At 35.4% G+C, this 12,544-nt stretch overlaps 1 non-coding gene across 1 annotated transcript; it reads right to left on the bottom strand.

Moving 5' to 3' along the window:
- Window positions 1–3,558: 3,558 nt before the first annotated feature.
- Window positions 3,559–3,696, bottom strand: LOC149415049 (U4 spliceosomal RNA). The gene has a single exon (XR_016303963.1). It is a non-coding gene; the product is annotated as a U4 spliceosomal RNA (small nuclear RNA).
- Window positions 3,697–12,544: the final 8,848 nt, after the last annotated feature.

Below are 12,544 nucleotides of genomic sequence, written 5' to 3'. Positions count from 1 at the left end.
ATATGACATTATACTAGTCCAAGAAACGTGGCTACTGCCAACCGAGATTGAATTTTTGTCCAATATTCACCCGCATTTCAATAGCTTGGGCACCTCTGCCGTCAATATAGCTAACGGTCCCATACTAGGTAGACCGTACGGCGGAGTTGGGATAATTTACAAGCAAAATTTAAGGGTTACCACAATCCCGATGGACAATTGTCGTATGGCCGGAATCGAGGTGAGTCTGAATACTGAAAACTTAACCATCTTCACGATCTATATGCCGACTTGCTTAACTGACAACTTTGAGGAGTTTACCAACTGCCTGGCCTCCTTACAAACGCTCATTGACGACAAAGATTATATCAATTCAATTATTATCGGAGACTTCAACGCTAATCCTGACTCACTCTTTGGAATAGAGCTAAAATCTTTTTGTCAAGAATTCGAATACATTTGTGCCGACACACAAATTTTACCTGAGAATTCTTACACATACGTCAGTGACGCGCATAGTACTACCAGGTGGTTAGACCACTGTCTAGTTACGAAAAATATTTATAAACAAATTATCGAGATGAAAATACATTACGATGTTGATTGGACTGACCACCGACCCCTCGAACTAACTTTAAATACGAATGGGATAGTAACATCGGAACACAGACATAGAAATTAATAGACGAGAAGATAATGGCGAGGGGTAAAATCAACTGTTGAAGAACGAAGGGGGTTAAGCTGACTGTGATTCGTCAATAAATCAATCTGACAGTAAATAGGCATCTCGCATTATAATATCACCATTTAGTTCTTAAAAGTAAAATCTGCTTTTGGATGAATAGACATTTTTACATGGGAGCGCAAATTACTCGCCACGTTATGAACTAATTTGCGAAGTCCAAATTCGGCAAAGTAAATTTCTTCTGTTTGCAGAGTCGTAGTTAGTTTCAGAGTATTTAGTTTAGACACTTTTACAAATGTTTCATAATTTACTTACCCCAGTAAACAACGATGAGCACACTTGAGAATCGCTACATTGTGATGTGATAGTATATGTTTCTAAAACTGATCCATATAATACGGTGTGAATAAGCTTAAAATAAAGTAAAATAATGCTTACTTATGGAATGTAATACGACAATTGGGTTTATTCTCTTTTTCACATCTATTTTTACAAGTTTTCATATCACAAGTCAACATTTTGCCGTGTTATTTCGTAAAATGAACCGATGATGCCTCGACCATAGTTCGCACAAGAATGATGACGTCACGTTTTCAAATTTCACTTGAGGCCATACGCGAGCCCAGCCGGCTCCAATGGAACCGGTATGGGGAGTGGGGATAATACGCTTTTAATCACTTAGGGCAGGTCTACTAATATTCATATGTCTATGCATCGGAAGTATTTTCATCTATTTTAAGGGATCCAGCATTATGGAATCCGAAAAATGTACGTGATATTGGAATTTATAACTCATGTTCGCAAACTTATCTAGCTAAAATCAAGCCAAAAAATACATTTCGTGAGGACGGTGGCAACCCTGAACGTGCCAAAATAAAACACCTCTACGGATGTATAGTACAAGCATTACGATACAGTGCCACTCATATATTTAGAAATACTACTACACCAAAATATAAGCAAATTTGCGGATGGAATGAATTTGTTGCAGACAAATACGAAAAATCAAGACAAGCGATGCTCACCTGGATTGATAATGGGAGACCGCACATTGGTCCCATCGCGGAGGATAGAAGGACAAAGCGTGCCGCCTTCAAAACAGCTCTAAAACAATGCCAAAAGAATTCGACACAACTCCAGATGGATAAAATAGCAGCGGACTTAGATAATCGGGACTTCAAATCATTTTGGAATAAGTCTAATAAAATGTTGAACATGCGTTCCAAAGTCTCGTGTAACATAAACGGAGAAACAAATCCTGAAGTAATTGCCAATATTTTCAAAAAACATTTCGCGACTACCACGCCGACCATCTCCTCAAACGTAACGCATTTGAACGCCTATGATGACATTGACCCTATAGTTACTGCAAACATGGTGAAAACCGCCATCAAAAACATGAAATCCGGAACATCAGCAGGACATGACGGCTTAAGTACCGAACACGTCAAACATGCAGGGGTAGCGATTCTAAAACTACTGGCAACATTGTTCACCGATATTATAAAGAGTGGTTATCTACCCAAAGACATGACAAAGACAATCATAATACCGATAGTAAAATCTAAGCTGACAGACATAACTTTACAGGAAAATTACAGACCGATATCCATCGCCACCGTCACCGCCAGCATATTTGAACGAGTTCTCTTAGATCAAGTCGGACCCCAATTGAAAACGAAAGATAATCGGATGGGTTTCAAAACTGAATGCTCCACAGACTCAGCCATATTCTGCGTAAAACGGACGCTGGAATACTACAGGAAGAGAAAAACAACAACTTACGCATGCTTTCTGGACCTTAGTAAGGCCTTCGACAGAGTCTACCATCCATTATTATGGACCAAACTAAAAGAAAGAGGCCTACCATGGAAAGTAGTACGAATTCTCGACACATGGCACCGTCAACAAGAAAACATAGTTAAATGGAAAGATGGTTTCTCAGAACCCTTTTTCTTAAAGAGTGGGGTCAGACAAGGAGGTTGTTTGTCCCCAGTACTGTTCAACATATATATGGATGAATTAACTCACAGGTTAAATAACGCTGGGGTAGGCTGCCATATTGGAGGAGAATGCATCAACAACGTGAGCTACGCAGACGATAATATGGTGCTGATGGCACCATCAATAAGGGGACTGAGAATTCTCTTGAAGATCTGCGAAGAATATGCCCTCGAAACTAACATGTTATATAACACGAAAAAACAGCACTGCTGGTCGTCAAATACAGAGAAGGACCAAAAAATATTCCCCCAGCATTTTTAAATGGAGAAACTCTCATAATAGTAGAAACAACGAAATATTTAGGGCGTATCATCACCAACAACTTAACGGATGACGACGACATCGACAGGCAGAGGCGAGCACTGAGCATAAAAAGTAACATGCTTAGTAGAAGATTTAGACTCTGCAGCCCGAAGGTGAAAAGGACGCTATTCTTAGCTTTCTGCACTACCTTGTATACTTGCGAGCTGTGGGCCAATTTCAAAAAGCGTACCATGGAAAGGCTTCGGATTCAATATAATAATGCTTACCGCATAATGTTCGGACTTCCAAGGTACTGCAGTACCTCCTCGATGTTCATGGAGGGGAGAGTTCCCGGCATTGCAGCCCTAATGAGAACCAGGGTAGCAGGAACGAGAGGAAGGATCAACAACTCCAGAAACGTCCTCATCATCGAAAACCGCCAGACCTCAGGATTGAGCATCGAAAAACATTGGAGAAAAATACTGGCCCCCATAATTATCGCTCCGATATACCAATAAGCTTCCAAGAAATGTAAATGTTTTATGTTATCACTCTCCACTCTATATATTTCCTTTTACTTTTTCTTATGTTTTATCATACTTACATTTCATATTTTATTTTATTTGTACCTACTTATCTCTGTATATAACATTGTAGTTATATTTTATGGAATGTGTGGGATTGCACTCACCTCCCCACATTCTGGAATAAACAAAGTTTTCAACTAGCAATAATCGCACCTCGGATAAACCTCATTGGTTACGATATCGCCACTGCGCAAAGTGGCGATATCGTAAGTGGAATGTGTGGGATTGCACTCACCTCCCCACATTCTGGAATAAACAATTATTATTATTATTTATTATTATTAAGCTTCTCCTTATGTGTCAATTTTAATAATAACCGTCGCATACATTTACGAGTTTCTTATGGACATTTAAATATTTTATTTTTTATGACAAATATTTTCTGTTAATACCCATAAATATATTCTGGTTCATCATCTAATAAACAACAAACATGTGATACCACCTTCGGACGAAGAAGCTCTGGATTTTTAGCTGTAAAGTTATGTAACAAACCCCCACCCAGTATCAAACAAATTAAATTAAAAATAACTATATTAGGTACATCAAATCTTGGTTTAAGGTGTCACAATACCCTGATAGCAGGAATTGCCCCGACTCTCACATTTTAATTATTTCTGATGTACGTATTACTAAAATCTTAAATGTTTCTAGAGGGATTTTTTACGAGGGTATTACCAGCTCTGTATTGTTTTTGTTAAGTTATGTTTTACTTGTGTTATGTTTATGTTTGTGATATGTTATGTGTATGTTATGATATGTTTATGTTATGTTCATGGTATTTTTGTGTTATGCTTATCTTAATGTTTTATAATCACATTTGTTTACTCTCATTATGCTGTGTTTGTTTATAAGATTGCCACTTTTATGGTTCTGTTTAAAAAAAACGCTACTAATTTTAGTAAAATCTTTGGTTAAATAACGAAAAGCGCCCACTTATATTGTACACAGGTTCCTATTTTTATAATTTTGTGATAACCTACTGTTACCAGCTCTGTACCGTTTATGCTAAGTATGTTACGTTATGTTTATTATATATTATGTTTGGTTTATTTATGTTACCGTATATTAATTGTGTATGGCCAAGATAAACCCAAATGGGTGAGAGCCAAAATAAAGAATAATAAATAAAAAAGTCTTTTTTTCCATAGATATGTATCTTTAATTATCAAGTAAACCACAGAAAACATACAAAAATTTTAAATATTCAATGTTGACTCGAAAAAATAGCTGTCCCGGCAGTTTAAAAATAACAAACACGCTGGATTCGCGCGATTATAAACTTTACGATTTTTTAATATTTTTTCTATAAATCCTACAAAAATGAAACAAACGGTAAAATACAGGTTAACTCATTGGCTATATAGCACCATAACAAGTTTTTATGACTTGATGTAAAAATTCTAAGTTATGCTTTTTTTAATATTGGCGAAAAATTTAAAAAAAATGATCGTCTGGATATCTCGAGCAATCGTGGCAAAATTATTTATTTCGCGTGGTCGCTCCAGTGATTATACATATAATTATAAATTAAAACTTTTTTTTTCGTCACAAAACATCTTTATTTAATATTAAGGTAACAAACAAATTAAGACAATAAAAAACACACACTACTTGTTAAAGAAATGGATTGGAAAAGAAAATAAACACTTACATAATTCTAATTATAAAACTATTAAACTTTGATGTTATTTGTTTTTGGGTTTGTTATTTTGTTCAAAAACAAATAACATAATTCTTGGCGCTATACAAATAATCCAATCATTATGAATGCACGGTTACAAATTCATAAAGTCCATTTCAATTCAACAATTTCTACAAAAATAAGTAACCGATTATACTTATCAAGGTATTAAATTGTTTGATGCCTTTCCGGTAAAAATAAAAACTGAAAAAAATTATAAAACTTTCATATCACAAATCAAACAACTTTTAGATAAACCCAACAGTAATCACAAGTTTTAATTTCATTGGATACATTTTTCACATAATTAATTATATGAACCCATCTATAATTTTATTGATTGAATCGTATTATGAATGTAATGATAATTAATTAAAAAAATATAATATTTAAAAAAAACGCTTTATATATATTTTTTTAATATCCTCTTGTTATTTTATGAGCTTCCCAATATGCGTTTATTGTTGTTGCATTTTTACTAAGTACATTTCATGCAATATTTTGATTTGAACAATTTACAACCTTCTATTATTTGTTAGTACATTTTTTAATTCTTATGTTTTCTAAGTTTAATAACTATTTCTTTATTCATAAGAATATATTTGAACACAGTTTTGTAAATGCTTTTCGACTACCACACTAGACACATGTCCGTATTATGGTAGTCGAAATTTGTGAATAATTATATAAATGCAATACATGATTCATTTGTTAATATATTATTTTGTGAAATATGTATTTATGAAATAGGTAATACTTTAACTGAAAATAAAGATAAATTAATTAATAATTTTAAAAATAAATTTAAACAGAATTTAAATGAAAAGAAAAGAATAATAAAGCAAATGAACTTAATTTAATGATTTATTTATTTATTTATTGTAAGAAACAAACAGAAATTTTTTACAGGATTAGTTATACAAGACGTTACATATGAGGTAAGCCAAAATAGTTTCTTATGCTAATGTTGGTTAATGTGATATAATACAAGATTGTAATTGGTTATAACCATTAACTGAAAATGAAATTAACAAAAAAAATAAAAATCATATAAAGAAGGACTTTGAGACCATCTATTTATTATTAGAAGGAAGAAGGAATAGGAAAGGGCAAGAGGCAGAGGAAGATGGGATGGGGACAGGAGACGCTCATGTTGTACCTTTTCTATAACTGTGCATTAATTTAATTAATATTTGTGGTCGTGCGCTTGACTTCGTTTCGGTATTTCACAAGAGTATTATTAAGAATATCGATATTGTTAAATTGCGTGTTATATTGCGCGCATATACGGGGGATTGGAGAATTTTTTCTAAGGTTGGTTCTGCACGCGGGTAAATGAAAAAAATGGTTTTGTCTGGTTGGCCTTGTAGGTATGTGAATTCTTAAATAATTTACGAGTTCAGGAGAGTCCAGGCCGTTATTCAGAATTTTGTATAAAAATATTTGATCAGATATTAATCTACGTGTTTGAAGTGGAGTAAAGTTGTGAAATTTTAAGGATTCGGTGTTATTTGCAAAGAGTAATTTAAATTCATATCATGATGTCAGGCATTCTTTAAAATAGTTCCTTCCCTTCATAAATAACCAATTCTGAATATATAATATTAGGTAGATTGAATCTTGTAAAAATAAAGATGCAAATAAAAATAAGGTGGGATACGAATAAAAATAATAGATTATGTATATTATATTATTTAAGTTATTTTTATTTGGTTAAGTTTGTAATTAACTTTCCTTATTATACTAATCAGCTTGTTTTATATATTATTGTTGACATATTTAGTACATCAATTTGAATATATAAGCATACCCTATTGACGTTTTTTTCATAAGTAGTGGAATATTTTAATAAAGGTATTTAATTTGATTTGACTAACACATAATAATTTTGTCAAATGAAACAGAAAACATATTTTGGATTTTTTATGTTTTGTGCCTGCATGATTTGTAGATCAAGTTCAGTGATATTTTGACTTTATATTTATTTTTCTGCAATTATTGTTTTAAATATTCGTTTCCTGCACTATTTTCGTGTATAATTTCGTAAATATTTTTTATATATATGTATGTAAAAGCCTCAATAGGCGTGAAATAAATAAATAAATACAAATAATAACGCCACTCCTCAACTCAAACACGAGAAATAATTGAAAAATTGAGTTTATTATGAATAATGGAAAGGGATAGGTCTAGAAAATTTAAACTATAATTAGTACCTATTTCTACTGTGTACTGAATATTTTGAAAAAACTTTAAACCAAAAGAAAATAATTTAAGCCATTCTGGCATCTATAAACTTAAATGTAATGATTGCGATGCATTTTACATTGGTAAAACTGCAAGAAATGTTCAAACGCGCGTAGTTGAGCACTTGAGATGCTTAAACAACATAGGTTTTTCGGAATTTGCAACACATTTAATAGATAAAGATCACTCATTTGATAAGCCTTCAGGTATAGATGTATTACATATAAACATGATAGGTCTACGCCTCCACAATTATGAAGCACTTGAAATAAATAAAAAATTGGTCGGGGTTTCCAGTATTTGTGGCGGGAAGAGGCGGGAGTCCAGGGGGAAGTGAAGTCACAGAGAAGAAGGTGGAGATCCGGAGAGAAGTAGTCAGGGCGATCAGGAGTAGAGCGGCTGGTGTTTAGAGAGTGTCAGGTGAAGGCTGGCGCGCAGTATCGGTGGTGGCTGTGACGTCCGCTACTATGTATTTAAGGGAGAACTGCTCTACTCCTTGTGCTCTTCTAGTCGACCCTAACCCTGTATTGACACTTCTAACTCTTCGAGCTAATACACATGAATATATTGCCAATACTATACATATTACCAATAATACACATATACACATTACCAATAATAATACACATTTTAAATCACAAACATGAACCAAAACAGTTGGCTCCGATGATCCTCTTGGCATATCGATGTACTCCGATGTCGATGATAGATCGATATTTGTCATATATGTCGTACTCTCGAGTACAGTTAAATGTGCTGTGACTTCCTCGGGCACTGGTTTATCTCGTACCTGTCGGCAGACGCAATCAGCATGGTCACGAGTGGTTATTTTATGCAGGGTAATTGTGCTATCAGTTTTGTGTACAGCGTCTCTAGATGTCACATATGTAGTATTAGTGACAATCTTCAGTGGAAATGATTTTTCTCCGTGGTTTTGGCATGCGCAGCTATCTTTACAATGAAACACAGCAGTGTTCACTGGATCAAATACTTGATAAGTAGTAGCGTTTTCAACGAGGCTTCCGGTATCAATGTAACGTTTTATTGGATCACACATTTTTTCTAACGGAGCTGCCTCAAAGCCCATCACAAACAAACTCATTATTGTAGTACAAATCATGACGGAAAAATAATAAGACATGTCTGCGCTTGACAGAGGGCTAAGATCTACTGACACTGACACTGACAACCACGCGGGCCTCGTACGGGCTGGCGCAGGCTGGCGTATGGACATTGGACTGGCGACCATCAATAGCGTCATTTCCTCGCACGCTCTTCGCGTAGCAGTATCACACACACGGTTGATTGTATTGGTGTATGTGTTTCCGATTATTAACACATTGTGTCGGGAAGCGGCATTATTCGGGTTTGTTATTACCGTGAAATACTATGATTCATAAGTGGAATGGGCTCTTCAATTAGGCGAGACAACCGCAAAAGACTCTTTTTTGACAAGAAGCAATTAAACATATGAGTTATTGAGTGTGCGCCTTCGACCTTAGGCGACACTGTTCAATTTACGCGATAAGATTTCACACATCCAGCGATTGTGAAATTGCGGGAATGGCAAATGTGTTATATTATTTATTATATAACTATAATATGATATGAATAAACATGTTATCTTTTACTTGGATTTTTCAAATATTGAATATTGAATGCTATTTACTGAATTAATATCAGGTTTTTATTTTCAGCTTTGAAATGTGGTAAAATTATGATGTAATCAAAGCAATTATAGTTTATTTCTGATGATCAAATGTCATATAATATGATTTCTTTGAAAATGTCAATTGAAAATATTATTTGGTTTAGAAATTGTGTCAATTTTGGGAAAGCGATATATTTATGCGCTAATCGCGAAAAACACCCGCTATAGGCTAGAGTCTATTGTTTGAAGCGCCCGACTACAATGTGTTAACAAAAATCTCTGATTTTTAATTGAATTTGTAAACTATGTAAAATTTTTTTTTTTAATTCAGAGCATAAATGTGTAACGGAGGAATACCTAAAATCTGAACCAAGAATTGATTATATTTATAGAGTTATTAAAGTTATTAGAAGCAATGTGTAGTAAATACACACCACAGATAAGGAAAAGTTTAAGTAGGTAACTTTTGTAAGAGCTATTATAACCGAACCGAGTTTCGTATTGTGATTAGCCATGTCGGAAATCTGTTCGGCGCTCGGGAGCACATATTAGCTGGCCGCAACTGATCGCAAAGTAAAGGCAAGACCAAACCGCCGCGATCATTTAGCGTCCGCGATGGCGTGCACGGTGAGCGTCCTGTGCGCGTGTAGAACCGTTCACACCAAACTAGCGATCAACTAGCGATCAGCTGGCGTCCGTGGCACTCGTACGTTCGTGTCGGTTGTGTGGTAGGTATAGCTCGGAGCGGGAACCATTTAAATAATCATAATCATGTTTGGAGACGAATCTGAAGAAGAATTATTACTTCTATATTTTTTCTAAAACTTACCACTTAATCCCAATAATTCTCCTATTTCTTTCCAAACTTGATACTTCTTTCTATTATTTTTATATTCTGGATGTGAAGTGTCATAAAGTAAACGATGCTTGCTAATTTCGTTGATCATTCTCTCTGTATTTGTATCCGACATGATGAGAAATAGCACAAAGTCAGAGATAATAACGTTGCGTGCAGCGTGCAGATCCTGCAAGCAGCAACTGATACTGCACAGGATGCCGCGGCCAATCAGAGAACGCTTCGATGTGAACACGTTGCTACAAGTTCATACACAACATCTGATCGCCCGCCACCGTGCACGGGATCGCGGACGCGCTTTGATCGCGGCGGTTTGTTCGGGCCTTTAACTGCTTCCTACGAAACAATTGTGTAATTTGTCATTTGAAATAAAACAATATGTTACACTAAATATATGGTTTAAAATGAAGTGAGAAAGTATTTAAGTACCTCTCTACAAATCTTATGACTTTAACTACTAACTTTTGGTTTTGATATATCCTTACTAGCGATCTCAATCGTTGTATGGAGAATCATGAATTGTCAGATTCAAACGACAATCTAAGTTATTAATCGTCAAAACATCGATAATGTAGCCACGTTAAGCTATCATATATACATTTTTCTGTCGAGATATGTTTTTATGAACAATTTATTTTGTTAAAGACTATATAATGAACATCTAAGAATTCTCCTACTTATTCGGCTCTAAGAGGCCGTGAATGCACGCTTTCTATGTAGGGCTGCCACCTCTCCGGGTTTGCACGGTGCATGTCCGGGCCACGGGTTTAACATCGATATCTCCGGGTCAGGCCGGGCGGTGGCAGCGAAGGGACAGATGTCAGTGGACATGGTGAAGGCAGAGTTAATTGTGATGATTAATTACAATATGAATTGCCAAGAATTCTCCTACTTATTCGGCTCTAAGAGGCCGTGAATGCACGCTTTCTATGTAGGGCTGCCACCTCTCCGGGTTTGCACGGTGCATGTCCGGGCCACGGGTTTAACATCGATATCTCCGGGTCAGGCCGGGCGGTGGCAGCGAAGGGACAGATGTCAGTGGACATGGTGAAGGCAGAGTTAATTGTGATGATTAATTACAATATGAATTGCCAAGAATTCTCCTACTTATTCGGCTCTAAGAGGCCGTGAATGCACGCTTTCTATGTAGGGCTGCCACCTCTCCGGGTTTGCACGGTGCATGTCCGGGCCACGGGTTTAACATCGATATCTCCGGGTCAGGCCGGGCGGTGGCAGCGAAGGGACAGATGTCAGTGGACATGGTGAAGGCAGAGTTAATTGTGATGATTAATTACAATATGAATTGCCAAGAATTTTCGTAGTTTTTGAAGAAACCTGACCAAGAATAGATGCTAAAAAATCCCTTCAGAATGAAAAAATATAGTTTTAAGTGTCAAGCTGGTACAAGTTATCTTAGCACTAGCTAAGTCATTTATATTTATAAAAACATTACCAATGGTAATTTACGATGACATTTTGCCTTAATTAAATAATTCATACTGAAAAAGTTTTATTTTAATAATTTTTTTTTATATTCAGATAGCTAATTACATTTTATAAAATAAAGTCACAGAGCCCTCTTCGCATTGCGACACAATGTGACGTTATACATTTTTAGATAGATTTTTTATTAGCACTGCGCCCGTTTTTCGAGAGTATTTCTCTTTGTTTTTGATTATTGAAATTGTTTTTAAAAAATAATAACTTGTCAAAGTTAGTTTGCCGTGAACAGATGTCACCCACCCATCTACCTTTTACCGCTCGGATTGTGGTTTTTGGCGGGTTTAAATAATTCTAACATGGAAAATTAATTTAACTATGAAAACGAACTTTGAAAAAATACTGGTATTTAAGTGGACATTGATAAAAAAATGAAAATGCACTAAAATTCCAAACAAATACTATACACAATGTATTCGGTAAGGATCAGCTGTGCTCACGTCGCGTCGTTAGTCAGCTGTCGGCTGACGGCTAATAATAACCTTAGCGAAAATAAACTACTCACAACCAAGCCCACGTACATAAGATGAGCTATTTTTATCAATTATATACACGGTTCGTCGCTTGACTGAACTTTCACTCATATACATATATTATTATTATTATTATGCTGTTATATATATCAGCGCCCTTGAGGTGATTTCTCACGAAAACGGCGCTATATAAATTAGCCAAATATTATTATTATTATACGGAAGCACTTGGCACTTGGCCAGTCTAACCCCACGCATCCGCATCTCTTGTGCTTTTCGAAATCTAAGAAATATCCTTATCACCTCAATTCTTAAAACTGTATACTACGCTCTCTGCCAATCCCTACTAGCTTACGGCAATATTATTATTTACATTACACCTACATGGTTTTACACACAGATATTACAAACCATTGAGATATGGCACGGAAGCGTGCCAACCTATCTTCTTCTAGCTTCCTTGTTTTCGTTGATGTATATTTTATCTTTTTTATATGTACTTTTATGATTTTACCCGTTTATAATAGAAGCAATGGAGATATGGCATGGAAGCGTGTCGACTGTCGTCGAGCTTAGTCCATGCTGCACTGGTTATACGTTTGGTATGTATGTATGAATTAATGTATAGGTGAACG

The sequence above is a fragment of the Hesperophylax consimilis genome, chromosome 19 (assembly GCF_061612785.1).
Source record: "Hesperophylax consimilis isolate HC1 chromosome 19, BYU_Hcon_1.0, whole genome shotgun sequence".
NCBI classification, from domain to species: domain Eukaryota; kingdom Metazoa; phylum Arthropoda; class Insecta; order Trichoptera; family Limnephilidae; genus Hesperophylax; species Hesperophylax consimilis.
This window is presented reverse-complemented; position numbering and strand designations above follow the sequence as displayed.